Source organism: Ambystoma mexicanum, chromosome 7p, assembly GCF_040938575.1.
Source record: "Ambystoma mexicanum isolate Mex_15411 chromosome 7p, UKY_AmexF1_1, whole genome shotgun sequence".
NCBI classification, from domain to species: Eukaryota; Metazoa; Chordata; class Amphibia; order Caudata; family Ambystomatidae; genus Ambystoma; species Ambystoma mexicanum.
The window spans coordinates 627799130-627819446 of record NC_090939.1 but is presented as its reverse complement, the minus strand read 5'-3'; the positions used below and the strand labels follow the sequence as shown (position 1 = coordinate 627819446).

At 45.7% G+C, this 20317-nt stretch overlaps 1 protein-coding gene across 4 annotated transcripts in view; it reads right to left on the bottom strand.

The window, feature by feature from the left end:
* CRACDL (CRACD like) overlaps window positions 1-20317 on the bottom strand; it is a 1245069-nt gene that overhangs the window by 198747 nt on the left and 1026005 nt on the right. The window lies entirely within an intron of this gene.

Below are 20317 nucleotides of genomic sequence, written 5' to 3'. Positions count from 1 at the left end.
TTAAAAACCAGAGGGATGGTACACCACCAAAGTCACATCCCAGGGCTCCAAATGCACAAGTACCAAAGGCCCTGGACAATATAACTACACAGAGTTCCTTGATGAGAGCTATGGAGGAGCCCAAGGCCTATGGAGGCCTGCTTGGCATTCCTAATCATCAACCAGCGGAGAATATGGCAACATACCCTCATGAACTAAGGGGTTCTGAGCATGGGCGTAAGAGGGTAGAGATGGGGGTGAAAAAAATAAGAGAACAACTAGGGCTTTTTCTCCCTCACTACCTCGCCGGGCCCCTAGCTATCATCATAACCATGCTTTCTTGCCCCCCTCTCCCATCCCCCCAGTCCCCTGCCCACAACCCGAAATGAATGGGCGGCTTTGTGAACTTTGGTAAAACTAGAAGAGCTTTACTCTACTGCGAACAGTGCTTTCATGATTCGTATGGCCCTTTTGCGCCTCTGGTCATCTATCCCCAGCTTATCATCGATTGGCAATAGAAACATGCTCCAGATTGAACTTCCAGGATGGTATAGTGTGTCAAACTGGGCACTGATTAATGTTGCATCACCAGCTGCTGTTTCCATGTTGTGTATGTGTGCTCTCTAGGCTACAAATTAACAGTGTGCTGTGATCTCTTCCGCTCACTGAGTATAAACTATGGTAATACTATGCCAAAAGGTTTGTATGCACCCGGTAAGCAAACAAACAAAGCCCTGCTGACACATGGCTATGTTGATCGTGGACATGTGTGACCCTGAAGGTGTACCATTGTAAGCTGAAACACTAGGGGCTAGGGCCATATGGCGAGCAAAGATGGATCATCCGCACTGCTAGCTAACATTGACATCTTTTTGCTGCAAGAGACCTGTCTGGAGACCACCTTCATTTGTGAGGTGTTCCAGATTTACCAAGTCATGGCAAAACGGGGCCCTCGGGGTAGACCATACGAGCGCTTGTTACAGGCATTAGCCACACTCTCGGTGCCTCTCACCGGGTACTGACTCCTACTAGTAGCACAATGCTCGGAGTTGAGCTAACACTTAATAAGTCAAATGAGGTGCTCAACCTGGTGATAGTGAATATGTATATTCTTCCCGACATTAGTAGTTTGGAGGATATACAGGAATCTTTGGGAGAAATATTAACCAAGAGAATAAGCCAAGGCGATGAGTGAATAACCTTATTGGGGGGAGACCTGAATGCCCAATGTATTGACCATCAGGAATGTCCATCTTATAGCCATGTGTTAAAATCTAGCCAGATGCTACAAGAAGTGGGTAACACAAAGGGTAACCAATGGGTGCAGTTCCTAAGAACATGGGACCTTGCTTTGCTGAATGGGAGAACTGGTTGAGATGTTCCGGGACGGTTCACTTGGAGCTCAAGTAAGAGCAGAGCCACCTTTAACTATTTTTTCCGTAACAATGCTTGCATGTTGAAGACAAGTGCATTAATAATCAAACCAAATATTTTTAGCGACCATGCCATTCTGACCCTGAGGTTGGATCTCCAAAGTGAACGCCCGGAAATTAAGTGCTGCAGTGGGGCCTTTGCTAGCCAAGCAGGTAATCATATCCGCTGGACAGCCAACCATGTAAGCAAAGCCAACCGATTGTTCAAAATAGCAATAACGAGGGCTATGGAGTGGTTGATTATGGCCAATAGCAATGATATCGAAGAATGGGTGAAAGGCCTAGCGTCAACCGCAGGACAAGACCAGCGGGCGGGAAAACACAGCAATAACTGAGAGGCACACTAATAAATTCGATATAGCCATACATAATGCAAAACGGGTCATGAGAGGCAAACTAAGAAAACTGGGGATGCATCATAGTGACATGAGACGACAGGCCACGATGATAAAAGCCGAATATAGGAATTGATTAAAACGTTGGCGTGCCTCGGTTAAAAACAGGCTTTCGCAAAGTATGATTTGCGCCTAAGGTAGTAAAAAAAAGTAGCTCCATCTGCAGATCTTATCCCGTGCTAAAGGGGACAGAATGAGACAATCACTTAATCCCATACAGGGAAAGGATTGGTTACTTTATCTGGGAGATAGAACAGGGAAGGAGGAGACAGTAATAAGGGAACCTTTCTGTGTATATGGCTGGCCTTTGACATTCTCTATTGAGAGAATCCTGGAAATTATTAAAAACCTTAAGCATTCTAGAGCGCCGGTCCTAATGGTCTGGCCAGCATAGTGTTAAAGCAAGACCCGGAGGGATGGGATAAACTCCTTTGTATATTGTTTGCTAGAGTTTGTGCGGAGCAGAGTATTCCTGAATCGTGACGTCAATCGATCCTCCTACCTATTTCCAAAAATGGTGATCGACTGTCCCCATCGAATTACAGACTGCTGTCTCTCCTGGATGTAACGGGCAAGATATTTTCCACTTTGGTATTGAATCATCTGCAAGCGTAGGCAGAGGAAAGAAAACTGCTCCATTTTACACAAACAGGATTTCGCCCAGGGTGCTCCACTACCCATAATTTGAGAGCATAGGACGTATTGATGTGGGCAGCGGCCAAGAAGGATGCTCCCACATTATATATTATTTTTGTCAACTTCCAGGCAGCCTTTGATGGGGTAAGCCGCTCTAAATTATGGGTAAAAGTGGCAGCCTGGGACTGCCCGAGATGGCTGTTGGGTATTGTGAGGAGACTGCATGATGGTACGACGGGTCGGGTAAGGATGAATGATGTGGGATTGACACCAGCCCCGGTTTGGCTCAACAGAGGAATTAAACAAGAGTGTGTCTTGGCCCCCCTGTTATCCAATCTTTATATGGGGGACCTACCTGCCGCGTTTGCAGAGACCACAGGCTGTTGCCTGAGAATAAGTGGGGTGATAATCCCTGGACTGATATATGCAGATGTCCTGGTTATATTTAACCATACTTACAGTGGAATTAAGAATATGTTTGAAACCCTGGTCGAATTTGCAGCAGAAAATGAATTGACCATTAACATGTCCAAAACAAAGATCATACTAGTCTCAGCCAAGAAGATAAATCGTCCTAAGATCTCTACGAATTTTGGGCAATTTGATGTATGTCAGAAAATACCCTTATTTGTGCCTGGATATGAGCCAGAGCTTGAGCTATAAACACATTGTGGAGGCCAAAACTATCAGGGGTCGCAAACTGGCAAATATGACCAAGAAGTTTGTGCGCCAAACAGTGGGTTATTCATTAGAGGGTATTCTTATCTTATATCAACAAAGTTTCTGCCCAATGGTGATATATGGTCTGGAGGCCCTGGTAATGACAGGCTGATAAATTAGAGGGCTACTTCTGGAAACGAGTGTCGCGATTGGCTAAGAGCGTCTCGATGGAATGCCTAAGATTGGAACTGGGACTGGCATCATTGAGGGGCCGGTTGTTTATACGGCAGGGCAGTCTCTATTTTAATGCTAATTCCAACCCTGGTTGAAAGCTGCTCACATTAGTGGGAGCAGATAGGGGGAATAATTGGAGAGTGGGTGATGGAGAATTCTCGAATATGTCTGAACAAATAAGTGAGAACTTGGGTTGGCATCCATACTTCGACTGGGGGACCAAATATGAAATACTGAAACATCTATTCAGAAGGAGAATGACACAATGGGGTTGGACCAACAACTATGTCCGACTGTTGACACTAAAGTCATATACATATGTGTCGACTGTCGTACATAGGTACCTGAGCCTGCAGCCCTATCTTCAGCAGAGTGTCTCGCCTGCAGTGCGTAGCTTAATTCTCAGACTCCATACCAATCAACTCCACTCTTGGTTTTTGTGGGTGCCCACTGGAAGATCCCCTTGGACCAAAAAGAGTGTGTCGACTATGTAAAGTCTTGGGCGCTCTAGAGACACCGAAACACGTATTCACAGAATATAACTATTGGGTGACGCTTATATGACTATACTTGGTGGATATGTCCACAATTATGACACGATAAAAAGTGATTCTCTTTGGACATACTGCCTTAACTCCGATCTGGAAAGCCTTCACATTAGCCTCTATTGGCTATGGCGCCAAATCGCCAGTCGATTACCCATATATAAAAAGGCCTTCGAATTGGGCGGGGCCCAGGAGAAAATATTAGAGAATGATTCTAGGAACTGGCAGCTGTCGTAAGTACAGAATCTGATTGGACTAGGTGCTATTATGAATTCTTTTTGATGTGGGAATATGAGTTTATGCATTTAAAAAAATGCATGTTCTAGATATCTTGGATGTGTAGATATGATGGAAAAATAAGCTTTTAAGTATATGACTAAATATTGTATATTTTAACCTTGTGTCAATTAAGTGTGTATTGAAATATTTTTATGTAATAATTACTATGCACATTTCTCTTTTAAAAATTGTACTATAATGAAATTGTTTTGTGAAGATTATTTAAGAATCATATACAAATAAAGAATAATAATAATAAAGAATTATGCCATACCTGACACTCAGGGCCTTATTCATGGAAACGTTTTCCTATGGGATTGCGCCATTATAAAACACTTCCATGAATCAGGCCCTCAATTGTTGGAGGACGAAAAGTTAGCCACAATTGTCGAATGCACTGAAAGGGTGGACGCTGCTACGTGTGTATATTCTCTTAGGCACCCTATAACTTGTATGACTAAAACCATCCAGGGTCCTGTCATCAAATCCAAAGGCAAGGGGTGTACGAAAACTACAGAAGTCTTCTCCTCTTGTGAAGGCGAGGCTGGGAAGCGGTGGCGCAACCTTGAGAAGGTGGACTGCGCAGTCCTTCAACAGGGTCTACTCCCCCGGCCCGACGAGCAGGAACGAATAACTACGAGCAGGAGCTGCAGAGACTAGAAAGGCCCACACAACGCTCCTGAATAAAGCAAGACCCCAGGAAGAACCTGAAGCCAGCAAAGGTAACGGGTGTAACGTAGGAAAAGCTTGAGAGTAAATACAAGTTGATCGGAAATACCGAGTACAAGTTACCTGAACTTGATGATACGAGTAATCTTCCTTGTGACAGTACTTGTCAGGAGAGTGAAACAAGTGGGCCTCACGAAAAGGGGAGGAAAGAACGGGTTTGAAACCCAAGCAAAGTAAGGGTATAGGACCCGAAGCAAAACCAAGCAACTATCAGAGGGAGTCGCCCTCAAGACAGTGCCAGAGATAAGTCCACTGGCCACCAGGGAAGTGTCTGGGTCCCTGTCCCCAATCACAGTGGGCGAGAAGTGCCACTGGCCACCAGGGAAAATCTGGGAGCCTGTTCACAATTGCAGTGGAGAAGAAGAGCGACTCGCGACCAGGGAAGTGTCTGAGGTCATATCAACAAATACAGTGGGGAAGAAGAGCCCACTGGTCACCATGGAAGGGTCTGGGACCCTGTCCATCGCAAACAGTGGGGAAGAGGAAGCCACTGGTGATGTAAGAGGGGCCATGCGTCCACCAGTCACAAGAGAAGAATCTTGGATTCTAAGAAGATTTGGGACATTGTTGAAAGCACGTTACAAAGGCAAAGTGTGTATCCATCTGAAAGCTCTGAATATCAAGTGATACCAGGAGAAGAAAGTAATTCTCCTGGTAATAGGGCAGAAGTAGAGAGATGTCAGGGGAAGGGATTCATCCCCCCTGGCGTTGTGTGTCAAGAGCAGACCAAGAAAAGGGAAGCATTCTCTTCGTCCTGAAATAAAAGTCAAGATGGTGATGCCAGGGGAAGAGAGTCATTCCCCCTGGCCTTGATGTGCATTGTACCAAGACATACCAGGGGAGGGAGTCATTCCCCCTGGTTCTATTGGAACTTGTACAGAATCACACCACAAGAAGGAAGACATTCTCCTGGAGAGAACATTGCGTACAGACTGTTTTGAAACCTGCAAATCAGGGTAAGGGAGTAATTCTGGTGTTTCTGTTTGCAGGAACATTTTGCTTAAGCAACAATCCAGAAGAAAGGAGCAACTCTCCTTAAAGAAGGAACTTTGTGTTAGTTTACTCTTTACGTTTATAGGGTGAGGGATAAAAGTAGATTTTGACACAGGACGGTGGTTTATTCTTTGACGAACATACTGACAGAATCTTTTAGTATTCGTTTTGAGGTAGGTAAACCCATCTTAGAAGTTAGGGATAGCGAGGACCTCTTTTCCATTTTCTAAAATAAAAGCCTATAACCAAAATCATGTCACCTTTGTGTCAGTCTCCTAATTCAACACCCTTACAGTACGCTAACCATAATGGGCAAAAGAAAAAGGAAGCTCATATAGGTGAGCGTATTAGGTTGGTGGAGAATGCACAGGGGTCGTTTGAGCCAGTAGAGGAGGTTGGTTTAAAAAGTATGAAAAATAACAAAGGAAGAAAGAACAAGGGTAATGTGGCTGCACCACCACCTAAATCAGGCTATGATATTCAGGAGCTTTTTACCAGACAAGATGGTAAGGGGACCAGGCAGGATACAGGAACCCAGGCGGGTAGCCCATCTAATGGATTGGTTAAGGACCCAGGGAGTGGTGAAGAAGTGGAGGTACCTTACGATGGGTTGCAGTTGTTATTCTCTAATTTGCGAGGCGACTCGACTCAAACTAACAAGCCCTCCCTGTTACTGCACCCACATCTGTTCGCCAAACTTTAACGGGTCCTTGAAATGAGGCAGGGAATAGAAATGTGTACCGCCCTGCAGGTACATACATTGATCCCCCGCCCTGGACATGCGCCCCTGAACCAAGCAACCTTTTTGTGCATACTACTAAGTGTCATACCCCTTAAAAGTATTACATCTGCCAATATTTTGATATTTGATCAGGTGGAGGAAGGTAACCAACCTAGAACTAACGTACTTTTTACAGCTGACACTTTCATTGATTTTATTATGGCCTATGAGGTAGAGCTCATTAAGCGGGGCTCCCAATGTCAGAGAGCTTTGATACCTAAGCATAAGTTTAGAAATCTTTGGACACCTTCTAACTCAATGATGGCTAGAAACCAGAATGCTCTAATCATATTTAATGGTAGGGATAACTCAGCTAGTTATCCCAGTAATAAATAATGCCATAAAGATAAAGGAATTCTCTTGTGAGCTTCAAGAGATTGCACTTGTTGTTGAGTAGTCCACATCCCGATAAGGAGGGATATTGGCAATGGTTACCAAAGATTTTCAGATCCCATTTTATGAATGCACCCTGACATTGTAAATAACGTATCCTTATTATGCTCTTGGAACACCATGGGTTCATTCCACTATTGTGACACAGATAGATTACTTGATCATCTGGATCTATGTGCCATTTATTTGGTCCACGAAACCTGGATGGTAGATTTTCCTGAATTTGATGGCTCGGACTGCCGGCACGGACGGGTCCTGCAATGCTCTGGTAAAAATGAACCCTGTGTTGTGGGCCACTACACTACTTTACCTATATCAGGCCATTAGTGATGGTGGTGTAATTCCAACCACATGGAGGGACAGTGACCTTGTCCCTATTTATCAGAAGGACTGCCGTAAGGACTCCAAGAATTACCACATGCTAGCCATGTTGGACATTCCTTCAAAGATTCTGGCACGGGTGTTATTACAAGAAATTGGGGCTTGGATTATCCACGATAACATTCTGCCATTCTGTCACATGGGGTTTCGACAGATGTCTAGCACATTAGATAATTTTCTTTCACTTGTCACTGTTGTCCAGCATGCATGGTCCTGCTGACAGCATATAGTGTACACCCCTTATATTGATTTTACAGCGGCTTTTTACACCATAAGGTAACGATTTTGGCAAAAATCTATTGCCTGGAATATACTGCCTGGTCTTCTGTGCTTCATGATTCTTCTTTATTCTGACACACCTGTCAGAGTTAGGTTGGTTGGAAGGGGTGGGGTGTCAGAGTGGATTCCTACCTGTAGGGGGGTGAAACAGGGATGCATTCTGCCCCCCTACCCTATTCAACCAGTACCAGATCTAGACGGGGCCTTGGATCTTCCCAACACTTATCGTATACAATATGGTAGGTTTTCAGTTGCTTGGCTTGGCTACGCGGATGATCTGCTTATGCTATGTTATGTTAAAGCTTCTTATATCGCACACTGTTGCCAACTGTGTGGTAGTAGTAGTAAGACTGAGCAGGAGAAAAAAGCAAGAGAGCTGTGATGTGCTGTTGGCAGCTCCAGTTCGGTTGGCACCGTTCACTGAGCGTAGGCGCGTTTTTTCGGTTGGCAGCCGCCATGTGCTGCTGAGCGAGGCTATGTGTGGTTTGTTGTGTAGTTGTTGTTGTCATCCTCGATTTTACACCACAGGGATTACAGATTCATATGGAAGCATTAGGCTTGTATGCTGCACTTAACAGACTTCAGATTAATGGTGAGAAATCCAACACCATGGAATTTGCTCTCCCCCATGTTAAACCTATGAGTTTTACATGGAGGATAAATCAGACTCATTTGGAGCAAGTGACTGTTTATGAGCATTTAGGTCTTTTGATGGGTGACAAACTGAAATGGTGCCTGCATTGGCAATTTGTATATTGTAAACAAATGAAATTACTTGGTACTATGGGCAAGCTTGTGGGTAATCAAGGTGGCCACTCTATGAAGTCTATACTGTCACTATATGGAACCAAATTGTTATCTCATATGCTCTATGAAGCTGAGATATGGGCATGGAAATTTGGTGATCTTCTGGAGAAATTGGAGGGTAAGATCTTCATTGAGAAGGTCTAAATCCCTCCCAGTACAGTATCTAAGAATTGAATTTAATCACACCTCCATTACCTCTAGGGTATTACCGAAAAAGCTCATGCTTCATAGAAAGCTACTTGATGCTGAGTCAGGTACACTATTAACCCAAAGCTTCTTTAAATATGACAGCACTGGTATGAGTCCAGTATAAGCCAGATTTTTCATACCCATGAGCAGTGGGCCGTTTTGCTAGATGTGCATCCCACACAGTTATCTATGCCGGCTTATAAGCAGTTCATACGGAGGGCCATAATGGACTGTGATATTGAAAACTCCTTTACCATGCTGGGCACTAAGGTCAACAGTGGGGAATACTTAGATTACTATCTGAATAGAAATGCTGCTCCAGGTTATTTCACTGCCTATCTGACTAGTTATACTATTCAAAGGTATTTAATTATAACATTTAACACAGCAGCTTCATTTGAGATTATTGGGGCAAGGCTTGGGAACCCTCACAATGCAAGGCTACGTGGACTTTGTGGGGAACTAACAATTGAATCTGCTCTGCACTTGCTCATGAGATGCAAAAGTCTGATTAACGCACTAAGGACATTTCTTAAATCATGTGATCATTCTGTTGATTTTAATTTAGATGAGTGTATAGGGCATAGTTTTATGGAAGGTCGTGATATTAATTTATTGCATTATATGGTACAATTCTGGGATGCACTTTTAATGATTTTTGATGATCCTTCAGATTTGTGAATGTTTTTGTCTTTAAGTCTATTGTATGATTTTATGGTTATGTACAAATTAATTTTATTGACTGTATGTATATTTATAATATTTATTTGTTTAAAGGCAACCAGTAGAATGACTCCCTTCTTCTGGGTGAACTGGTTCAGCCTTTGGGCTGCTTTCTAAAAATCCTTTGAAATAGTTTCTGATTCAACAAAAGGTGACACCAGGAGAATGACTCCTCTCCTGGCCAAACTGCATTAGCCTTACAGGCTGTTTTCGGATAGTCTCTGGTAACAGCCTTTAAAAGTCCTTGTAGTTCTTACCAGGGACTTTCCTTGACCAATTGTCTAACAGTTCTTCCTTTTTAACACAATGTAAACTCCTAGGCTTCCCTGGTCTTCTCCTTGAGCAATGAAACAAGGGAGATCACTCCCAAAGTGTCCTTGCCTTCTTCCACTTTTCTTAACAGCACTATTGCTAGAGAGACCACTATTGTAACTTCCTTGATTCTGAATGTCTCTCTTATGATTATTGTGACAAGGGAGATTTCTCCTGAGGTACTCTTCCCTTTTGAGTACTTTCTTTCGATTATTCTGATGAGGTAGATTACCATCGTGGGATGAAAGGACGCTCAGTTTTTCTCTGTTGTTATTTCAATGAGAAAACTCATCGAATTTTGTAGGGGGGTTAACAAAAATATATAGATAGGGTGTGGGTGTTAGGGAATAGCTAAATATTTAAAGGAGATGGGGGTTGGGGAGGGAACCCCCCAAAAATAAATTTAAAAAAAACGATGAGTTTTCTCGTTGAAATATCCACTGAGAAAAACCCATTGTTGTTTCATCCCGCGATGAAATGACATGGAACCTTGGTAATGTTGGCACTGTTACTGTGACAAGGGAGATTCCTTTTGATGCACTCTTCACTTGTAGTGTCTTTAACACTGTTACTGTGATGAGGGAGATTACTCCCGATACACTCTTCACCTGTAGTGTCTTCAACACTGTTCCTGCGATGAGGGAGATTGCTCCCAAGGTACTCTGCAGCCTTTATATATTCTCTATAGTCATTATAATGAGTGTGATTACCCTGGATGTACTCTTCACTCCTGAAACTCTCTCAGTAAATACTGTGACAAGGGAGATTATGCCCCGAGCAGTTCTTCAATCTTGATACCTTCTCTGTAATTACTGTGAACAGGGAGATTACTCCCAAGGCATTCTTCACCCTTAATACCTTCTCAGTAATTACTGTGATGAGTGAGATTACTCCCGAAGTACTCAATATTGCCCAAACCCCTACCTGGTCTCCCGTGACTCTCGTTACCTTCTTTCTCGTGGAGGCACATCACCCACTCTTCTCAGGGTGTTGGTCTTGCATCCTCTTGCAGCGTCTCACTCTCTGCTCCCTGTTGCACCGCGTTGGCTCTGCAGTTTACTGGGCCTTTCAGTGTTGATGCAGTTGAAGGACTGCATGGTCCACCACCCAGAGGCCATGCCACCGATTCCAGCTTCTCTATACGTCGGTTCTCGGCTCCATGACAGAGAGTTCTGCCAAGCCCTTCATGACGTCCCCACGACTGAGGACCAGCCTCTCCTGCTTACCTTCCTTGTTCCCAGGTTTGAATCTCCCTGGGTTGACAGGCTTCACTCCAGGTTCCCTTCTCATTAAGTCCCTTCTTGCTTTTTAAGGCCTGTAGCTGGGTCCTCCCAAGCGGAGTGCTAGAGTCCCTCTTCTGTATTGATTAAGTATTCTTCATGCTTCCTTGCGGCCACCTCTTCTTAGTACTATCGATACTTGGAAAAGGAGTAGTTTGCATCACTCCTTCAATATTCCTCTTCTCAGTACTTTGGAAGGTGACTCATGATCACTCTGTGTGTTCCTCCTTGTGTTGGTGTTGTCATGTCTCAAATAAGGAAATGAGAGAGTATTACAATAACAGAGAGTAGTCTTCTCAGGTCGGTTCTTGGAAGACCTCGGGGATTGCATGTTTTCAAAGGTAAGGGGTGAGGAGTTCTATCATGGAACTTGAGTCCTTACCGCCCTGAGGGGACTCTCTCCCTGTGAGGTCCCGCATTCTGTCACACCTAGGGGGATTGTTGCGTAGCAAGCTCCTCTTCCTAGCCTCACAGGGAAGGGCTTTCCTCTGGGGAGAAGTGATGCAATCCCATGAATCGTCACAATATCAAATCATGAATGCAATGAAAGGAGAAATATGTAAATACAAAAGTGATAAAGTTATTCTGCTGCAGAAAGCAGCTTGTTTGACCAGATAAACAAGGACTGAGATGCACTTTTTTTTATAAAGCTTTGTTTAGTAAAGAATCATCACTCGCGTCATATATATATATATATATATATATATATATATATATATATATATATATATATATATATGATATATTACTCACCGTAATCGTATTTCTGATGCTTGTATCTGCTTAGATTCACATGCTGTGCATAGGCCGACATCTAGTGGAAGCTGCACAGTATTACAGTTTGTTTTTCGAAACTCGAAAATGGGCGTCGACACAGGGCGTGCCAGTAATACTATCCCTAGTGTGACGTCCACTGTACCCAAGATCCCTCACGCGTCTAGGATCCTCAGATTGTATTTTTTCTGACATGAGGTAGCATGAGGAGTAGCGTGAGTACAGATAATCCAAGCAGATAGACAGAAAGGTAAGACTACAAGCAATCATGCGCCTTCTCTCAGAGGGGAGGAAGGGTGGGTCGCATGTGAATCTAAGCAGATACAAGCATCAGAAATACGATTACGGGGAGTAATGTATCCCTTCTGAGGCTTGTGGAATCTGCTTAGATCACATGCTGTGCATAGATTAGCGAGCAGTACCTGAAGGAGGTGGGATGTGAGAAGGGTCATGAGCAAATAAGTGTCTTAGAACCGCTTGTCCCACTTGTGTATCTGCCTTGGAATGGGTGTCAATGCAGTAATGCTGAGTAAAAGTGTGAATAGAGCTCCAAGTAGCTGCTTTGCAAATGGTGTCAAGGGGTACATTTGCAATGAAAGCCAGAGTGGCCCCAATGCCTCTAGTAGAGTGGGCTCTTGGTGTGAAAGGCAGAGTTCTTTCAGAGAGTGAGTAACACAGCTGGATACAGTTAATAATCCACTTCGAGATGGCACCTTTAGAGACGCAATCCCCCTCTCTGCCTGTAGCTACGGAGACAAACAGTTGATCTGTTTTTCTTAGCGGTCTGGTTTTATTTACGTAGTAGAGGACCGCTCTACGCACATCTAGGGTGTGTAGTTTCACCTCAGCCGAGCTTTGCGGGTCCTGGAAGAAAGCCGGAAGCTCGATGGACTGGTTTACATGGAATTTTGATATCAATTTCGGTGAGAACCTAGGGTGTGTGCGTAAAACCAGTTTGTCTTTATGGACAGTAAAGAAGGGATCCTGCACTGACAGAGCCTGAATTTCACTGACCCTTCTTATAGAAGTAATAGCTACTAAGAAGGCCGTTTTCTAAGTCAGGTGTTTGAGACTGCTTTTATGCATGGGTTCGAAAGGGGGGCCCATGAGCTTGGCTAGCACCACATTAAGGTCCCACCCTGGTGGTGGGTTTGAAATGGGAGGGTGAAGTCTCTTTTCTCCTTCCATGAAGGCTTTAAATACTGGTACTTTCCACCACAAAACCTTGCTATGGGAAGTGGTGTAAGCAGACAGGGCTGCCAGGTGTACTTTCAGTGAGTTAAAAACCAATCCTGCATCTAGCAGGTGGAGCATGTATGTAACAATAGTGGAAGGAGTGCAATCAACCGGGTTGATATGTCTACTCTGGCACCAGATAACGAACCTCTTCCACTTGTCAAAGTAACAGTGCCTTGTGTTTCGTTTCCTAGATTCCTTTAGGATGTCCATACACCTCTGTGGCAAATTGAGATGTCCAAACTCTATGACCTCAGGAGCCATGCTGCCAGGTTCATTGAGTTGGGTTGCTGGTGCACTGTTTGACCTTGGTGCTGGGACAGTAGGTTGTACCAGGCTGGAAGTTTGATGGGCTCGCACACCGCCATCCTGCGTAGGTGTGGGAACCACAGTTGTCTTGCCCACATGGGAGCAACTAGGACGAGCGTCATCGATTCCTTGTTCATCTTGTTCACCACTTTCCTGATGAGAGGAGTTGGTGGAAAAGCGTACGCAAACATCCCTGACCAGTTCATCCACAGGGCGTTCCCCTGGGAGTCTGGTTGGGGGAACCGGGATGCAAATCCTGGGCATTGTCTGTTTTCGCTTGTGGCGAATAAGTCTATAGTGGGGAAACCCCACTGAGAGAAGATATCTTCTACGACCTCTCTGTGTAGAACCCATTCGTGTTCCTCTGGAAGGGAGTCTCTGCTCAGAGCATCCGCTAGGGAATTGAGCTCCCCTGGAACATGTTGTGATGACAGGAAGATGTTCCGTCTGAGTGACCATATCCAGATTTTCTGGGCAAGCTTGGACAGATTTGGCGAGCGAGTCCCTCCTTGCTTGTTCAGGTAGAACATGGCTGTTGTGCTGTCCGTCCGGATTTGCACTGACAGGTTTAGTAGGTGGGGCTCGAACGCCTGAAGCGCTCTGAATACTGCCAGAAGCTCTAGCAGGTTGATGTGGTTCTTGGCCACTGAGTGAGACCAGAGACCCTGAGCTGTGTGGTGGAGATGGTGAGCTCCCCACCCCGTCAGACATGCATCTGTAGTGACTACTGCCTGTACTTCGGGATCGTAAAAGGGTTTCCCCTGTGCGAGATTCTCTCTTGTCCACCAGTGAAGGCTTTGTACCAGTGTTGGCGAAACGACCACTAGATTGTCCCACTGACCACTTGCCTGAGACCACTGTTTCGCCAACCATTCCTGTATGGGACGCATGCGCAGGCGCACGTGGGGGACCAGGTAAATACATGACGCCATCATGCCCAGTAAACGCATTGCTTTGCGTACCGTTATTTGTTGACCGGACTGATAATGCGGAATTTGCAGTAGTATATTCCGAATTCTTTCTTCTGAAGGAAAGGTCAACCCCTCTTGGGTATCTAGGATTGCTCCTAGGAATTGTTTTGAGGTGCTTGGCACCAGGCTTGACTTCTTCTCGTTGATTGAGAAGCCTAACTCGTGGAGGAGGTCGATAGTCCTTTGAATGTTTGTCCTGCAAATTCCTGGGGTTTCCCCCGTTATGAGCCAGTCGTCCAGATAAGGGTACACTGGGATTGCCTCCCTGCGTAGGTGTGCAGCCGCCACCGCCAGTACCTTGGTGAATACCCTTGGTGCTGAAGCTATCCCGAAGGGCAGTACCTTGAATTGGCAGTGTCGACTGTCCACCTTGAAGCACAAGTACTTTCTGTGCGCTGGGAACATGGAAATATGAAAATAAGCATCTTTCATATCCAAGGTTGCCATGTAATCCCCCTTTTTTAGGAGGGGGATTACCTCTTGTAGCGTGGTCATACGAAATTTTTGGGGCTTGACATACTTGTTGGCAGGCCGCAAGTCTGATACTGGGCGCATTGTCAAATCTTTCTTTGGCACAAGGAAGTAAGTTGAATAAATACCCTTGTTTACCTGGTGTCCCGGGACGAGTTCTATCGCGTCCTTTTCTAGCAGAATGGCGATCTCCTCGAGGAGAATCTTCTGATGTTCTAAAGAGTGTACTCTTTGTCGTGGAGGATGGTTCCGGGGACGCTGCAGTAGCTCTATACAATATCCTGTGGATACTGTTGACAGCACCCATCTGTCTGATGTGATCCCTTCCCAAGCCTGGGTGAAGTTGGAAATGCGTCCCCCTACTGGGGTTGCGTGAGAAGGGACCCTGAACTGAGCGTCACTGCTTTGGTGGAGGCGTGCCGCCTCCTTTGCTGGGGCTGCCTCTGCCTTTACCACGACCTCTCCTATTACCCCTGCCGTAACCCTGGGTAGACTGTTGGTTGTTGTTCCACTGTGTACCCTGCCCCTGGGAATAGTTAGATCCTCTCTGGGAATTTTGGCCGCGTGGGCAACGAAAATTACTATTCCCTCTCTGGTTAGGGGGTTTATTGGTTAAATGGCCAAGGGACTTGAGTGTTTCATATTCGTCCTTGGCATTTTTCAGTGCGTCTTCGACCGCCTTACCAAACAACAGATCGGTTTCCACCGGTTTGTCCAACAATGATGCCTGGGTTTCTGCCTTAAACCCAGACTGCCGTAACCACGCATGTCTCTTGATAACAGTGCCCTCCGCTATCAATCTACCTGCGTTGTCCGCGGCGTCGAAGGTTGCTTTCAAAATGCAACCAGACACGGCTCTACCCTCTGCGGAAATCCGAGCTAACTGGCCCTTTAAAGGTTCAGGAGCAGAGGCTATGAGTGCCGCGACTTCTTCCCACTGATGGCAGTTGTAGCTGGCCAACAGGGTGGTGGAGTTAGCAATCCTTGCTTGATAGGCGGACGTTGAGGCTACTTTCCTGCCGAAACCGTATAGTTTTTTGCTCTCCTTGTCGGGAGGAGCTTCGGACGATGACAAGGGTGTTCCAGCCCTCTTACGAGTGTTGGTGACAACTAGGGAGTCTGGCTTCAGATGTCCTCTTATATAGAGAGGGTCAGACTGGGCCGCCCTGAAAAGTTTTTCAACCCTGGGATTGACTGCTCTGGTGAGGTTTGAGTTCACCAGGGACGGATCTATTCTCCGCTGAATGGACTTAAGGATAGGGATGGTCTGGGCAACAGGCCTCCTTTCTCCCACTAACTCGTCTGTGAAGTCCCTTTCCTCCTGGACAACGTGGGTGTCAATGTGGAAATGTTCTGCTGCGCGAGCGAGAACCTCATTTAGGAGGGGTTGGTTATCGACCGGGGAGTCGGTAACCGGGGCTTCGTTCTCTACCGGGAAATCTACTCTGTATGTTTCAGGGTCCTCCTCTTCTTCTTCCTGGTCCTCATCATCCCCATAGTAGCCCGTCCCGGTTTGCTCTTCTATCATACCAAATTCTTGGTCCTCACCAAAGGAAGCCTCTCCTTGATACCGTGAGTATGGTCTTGCGTAAGGCTGTACCTCGAAGGGTTCTGACCTCATCGGAGTTTCAAACCGGGGCTTTTTACTCGGGGGATAGGATCAGTAGAGCCTGAGGGTGTGGCCCCTTGTGGATCATACGAGAGGAAATGTTCTGGATTTTTATCATAAAAATCAGCCAAAGAAGACATTCTTGACATGACCCTATCTATGTCTTCACTGGACCATTTTTTGGAACTGGGAATGACTCTCTCAGCAAGTCTATGGGATTTATCTTGAGTAGCTTTGCTGGTAGTAGACCTATCAGCAGACCTGGTTTTGTCTGTCTGTTTAGGGGGAGTGGAGTGTTTCACAGGTGTGGAAGAATGTACAGGTAGTTTCTTCTGCTGTTTTTCCCCCTCCCCGTGCGTGGAAAAATGTTTTCCCTGTCCTTTAGTGGCTCCAGAGTTTTTCGACGCCTGGCGTCGAGGATCGGGGTTGGTGTCCCTGTCCTTCGAGCGTGGGGCCTCGCTGGCTTTAACTGCGGGCTCCGACTCCTGGAGCGCGGCCTGGGGGTGGAAGTCGTCTTCGTCTTCCGACGATCGAACTTCTGTTAGCCTAGTGAGCGAGGCACTCTTGGCAAGAGTGGATGATTGCCTGGAGTCATGCGGCGATCTTGATCGAGAGCGCCCAGAGGACACCGAATCGGACCGTTCTGTTTGTGCCTCTTTCCGAGAACTCGACGTCGTCGAGTCTCGGTTGGACTTAGTGTGTTTAGTGTGTGTAGTATGTGAAGCGCTTGTGTCGCCGGGGGTCTTCCCCATAGCCGCCCTGCCGGACGACCTTCCGAGGTCGGGGCCTGCGCTCAGCTGTCTTTCGATGCCGTAATGCCCTCGCCGTCCGAAAGTACGGCGTCGCTGCCATCGCTGAAGGCGCCCTCCGCTGCCATGGCCGCCTGCCTGGCGTGGTGGGCCCAACGCTTCGTCGAACGGTCCTTAAGTGTCTTAGGTTTAAACCTACTACACGCTCTGCAGTTCGCTTCGGGGTGGTCCCTCGGCAAGCAGAGATTGCACGTGGCGTGCCTGTCGACCCAAGGGTATTTGCGATTGCACTTGGGGCAGAATTGAAAAGGGGTACCCTCCATACGCACCTTGAGGCAGCGGGCAGTTAAGTGTAGGAAATGTATAAGGTGTACCTATATACCAAGAGTGTAGAGTATGTACCACCCCCCACTCTCCCTACTTGCAGGGCCGAGGCCAGAGGCCTTCCAAGGCCCGGGCCGAGGCCAGCGGCCTTTCCGAGGCCCAAATCCGTCGTGCAGCAGCAGACGGTCGATTTCTTCTCCAGTCGGCGTTGAGTGTCGAAGTTCGACATTGGGGTGGGGAAGGATGTCAATAGATTAATTTTTTTAATTTTTAGCAAAAGTATGGCTAAGCCCAGGGGACTCCGCAAAATGCTTCCAACCAGTATGGCGGAAAAAAACAATCTGAGGATCCTAGAAGCGTGAGGGATCTTGGGTACAGTGGACGTCACACTAGGGATAGTATTACTGGCACGCCCTGTGTTGACGCCCATTTTCGAGTTTCGAAAAACAAACTGTAATACTCCGCAGCTTCCACTAGATGTCGGCCTATGCACAGCATGTGATCTAAGCAGATTCCACAAGCCTCAGAAATATATATATATATATATAGATATATATATATACATACAAACACAAACACACACATACACACAACACCAAGAATGTTATGGTGGGTTTAAAAAGGTTTCACCTGAAATGTGAATGCCTTGCTGTTGTGGCTCAGAACTGCAGGTGAACTTCCAGCGATGGCTGCTAGGTGGCGTTGTGGAATGTGTGATTTGGCTCAAATGAACTTTCCTACTTTCACATTTCAGGTTAAAGGGTTTTTCCAAACCTTTTTAAAACCACCATAACATTCCTGGTGTTGTCAAAACATAGCCAAATGCTCCAACCACAAGGCTGTCAGGAATATACTGCACTGATGATCCCTAATAAGGGTGACACCAAGTATGTAGTTGTGCTGACAGCCTTGCAAATTGTCTGTCTTAAATTGATAAAGCTATGTACAAAATAGCATTGCCCTCAAAGACAATTTCCTGGAGAAAAAGGTTTGCATTTGAATTAATTTGCATACCCACAATGCCTTGCTGTTGTGGTTCAGAACTGGAGGTGAACTTCCAGCGATGGCTACTAGGTGGCTTTGTGAAATGTGTGACTTGGCTCAAATGAACTTTCCTACATATATATATATATATGAATATGTGTCTACTTAGGAGGAGTTAGAGTCCGTGATGGACTTTGCCCGTTCCAACAAGAGTGCACTGCATTTTTAGCTAATCTGAGCAGGGATGGTAACCTGCTCGATGATGATAGATGGTAAAAGATACTCAGGTTGGCACCGGCCAATGGCCATTCTACTGCATTGATAAACAGGTAGTACAACACAAAATATAAACTAGGCCTGCCAGCGTTCCACGTTAGATGTGTGTGATTTATGGCTGCATATTTGCCAACCATACCGATTTAGGCAGTAGGCACCTGCTTTTTAAGCAGTCCTACCACCTACAGATTTGGGTGACAGATCCTACTGCTTTTTACAGGGGCAGGTAATTTGTGACTCTAAGGCAGGCTGCTTGAGACCGGGCCCAGGACAAAGCATGCAACCCATTAGTCACTCTGTCTGTGTGGTGGGCGGGTGTTTACTTTGAGCAATGGGCTCAGACCAATCGCTGACCTGACAGCTACGTGACTCTGCCCTGCACTCTTGCCGGGACAGACCTTCGGTGAACCACCAGTGAAGGTAAGTGGCAGAGTGTGCCACCATCACACAGCATCTGCCTATCAGACTGAGGAGGGTATCAGTCTCCATGTCGTTCAGTGTTCCACTTGCACTGCAGGAATATATATGTACTGCCCAGGCTGCTGCTACAGAGCAGTGGTAAACGTTGCCTACCAGCACTGTGTGATGACCTTCTGTGAATTCAGGTAATTGAATTCAGTGTTAACTTGCCATTCAGAATTGTACATTTTAAACATTTAAACACCTTTTCTTGTTGTGGTGTTTGATGGGTTGTGTATTTTAGAATGCTCCAGTGGTGCCAACAATGTATGTTTTGTATTTTCTTGTGATGCCATTGTTATACTAAGTATTATTTTTGAAAACGTGAAAAATCGTACATCTTTTTGTTCACAGAATGTTGGCAAGTATGTGGCTGTCTTGAGAGATTCTGGTGGTTGGCAGCTGATGCGTGGTGGAGGTGTTTTAGTGGGCTCATTGTTCAGGAGGCACTTTTTCCACCCACCTCACTTCAGTGATAACAGCATCTGTGCCCTGACCAGACAAAACCTGGAACTTGGAGAGCTAGCTCACAGTAATGGGATGTCCATATTTATAGCCACTATTATGGTCGGGAGCAAGAAGCCCGGAAGTGAGAAGTTGTGAAGAGAAGCATTCCCAGGACATGAACTAGTGCCCCACGCACCCCAATCAGTGCCACAGTCTGCTATAGGAAATGGTCCCATCGCAGAGTGGATGATTAATTGAAGGCTGGACACCAGAGGGATATGTTTGTATACCCCCATGCCCCCAGTTCGAGCTCTGCCAAAAGACATTAGTTGTTGCCTGCCTTGACAGAGGACATCTAGTATAATGAGACTTCCCTGCAGAGATGACTAAGTGAAACCACCCTGGCTTGAACATGTGCTTGAATTCTATCCAGAAACAGTAACTGTTTGTGTCTTATGTTGTTTCATGATTGTCAGCCTATATTATTACAATTAGAACAACAGTGTCAAAAAGTATTGATACCCTACTATATACCTTGTCTGTGACCTTGAGAATTCGACTACGTTTTTAAAAAGGTTATTTGGATTTCTCGCCTATTACACAGGCTACAATTATTTTTAAAAAAATGCTTTTGGAAGAATAATATGGTAGCTATCAAACAAAGCGCAGGAGGGTTACAC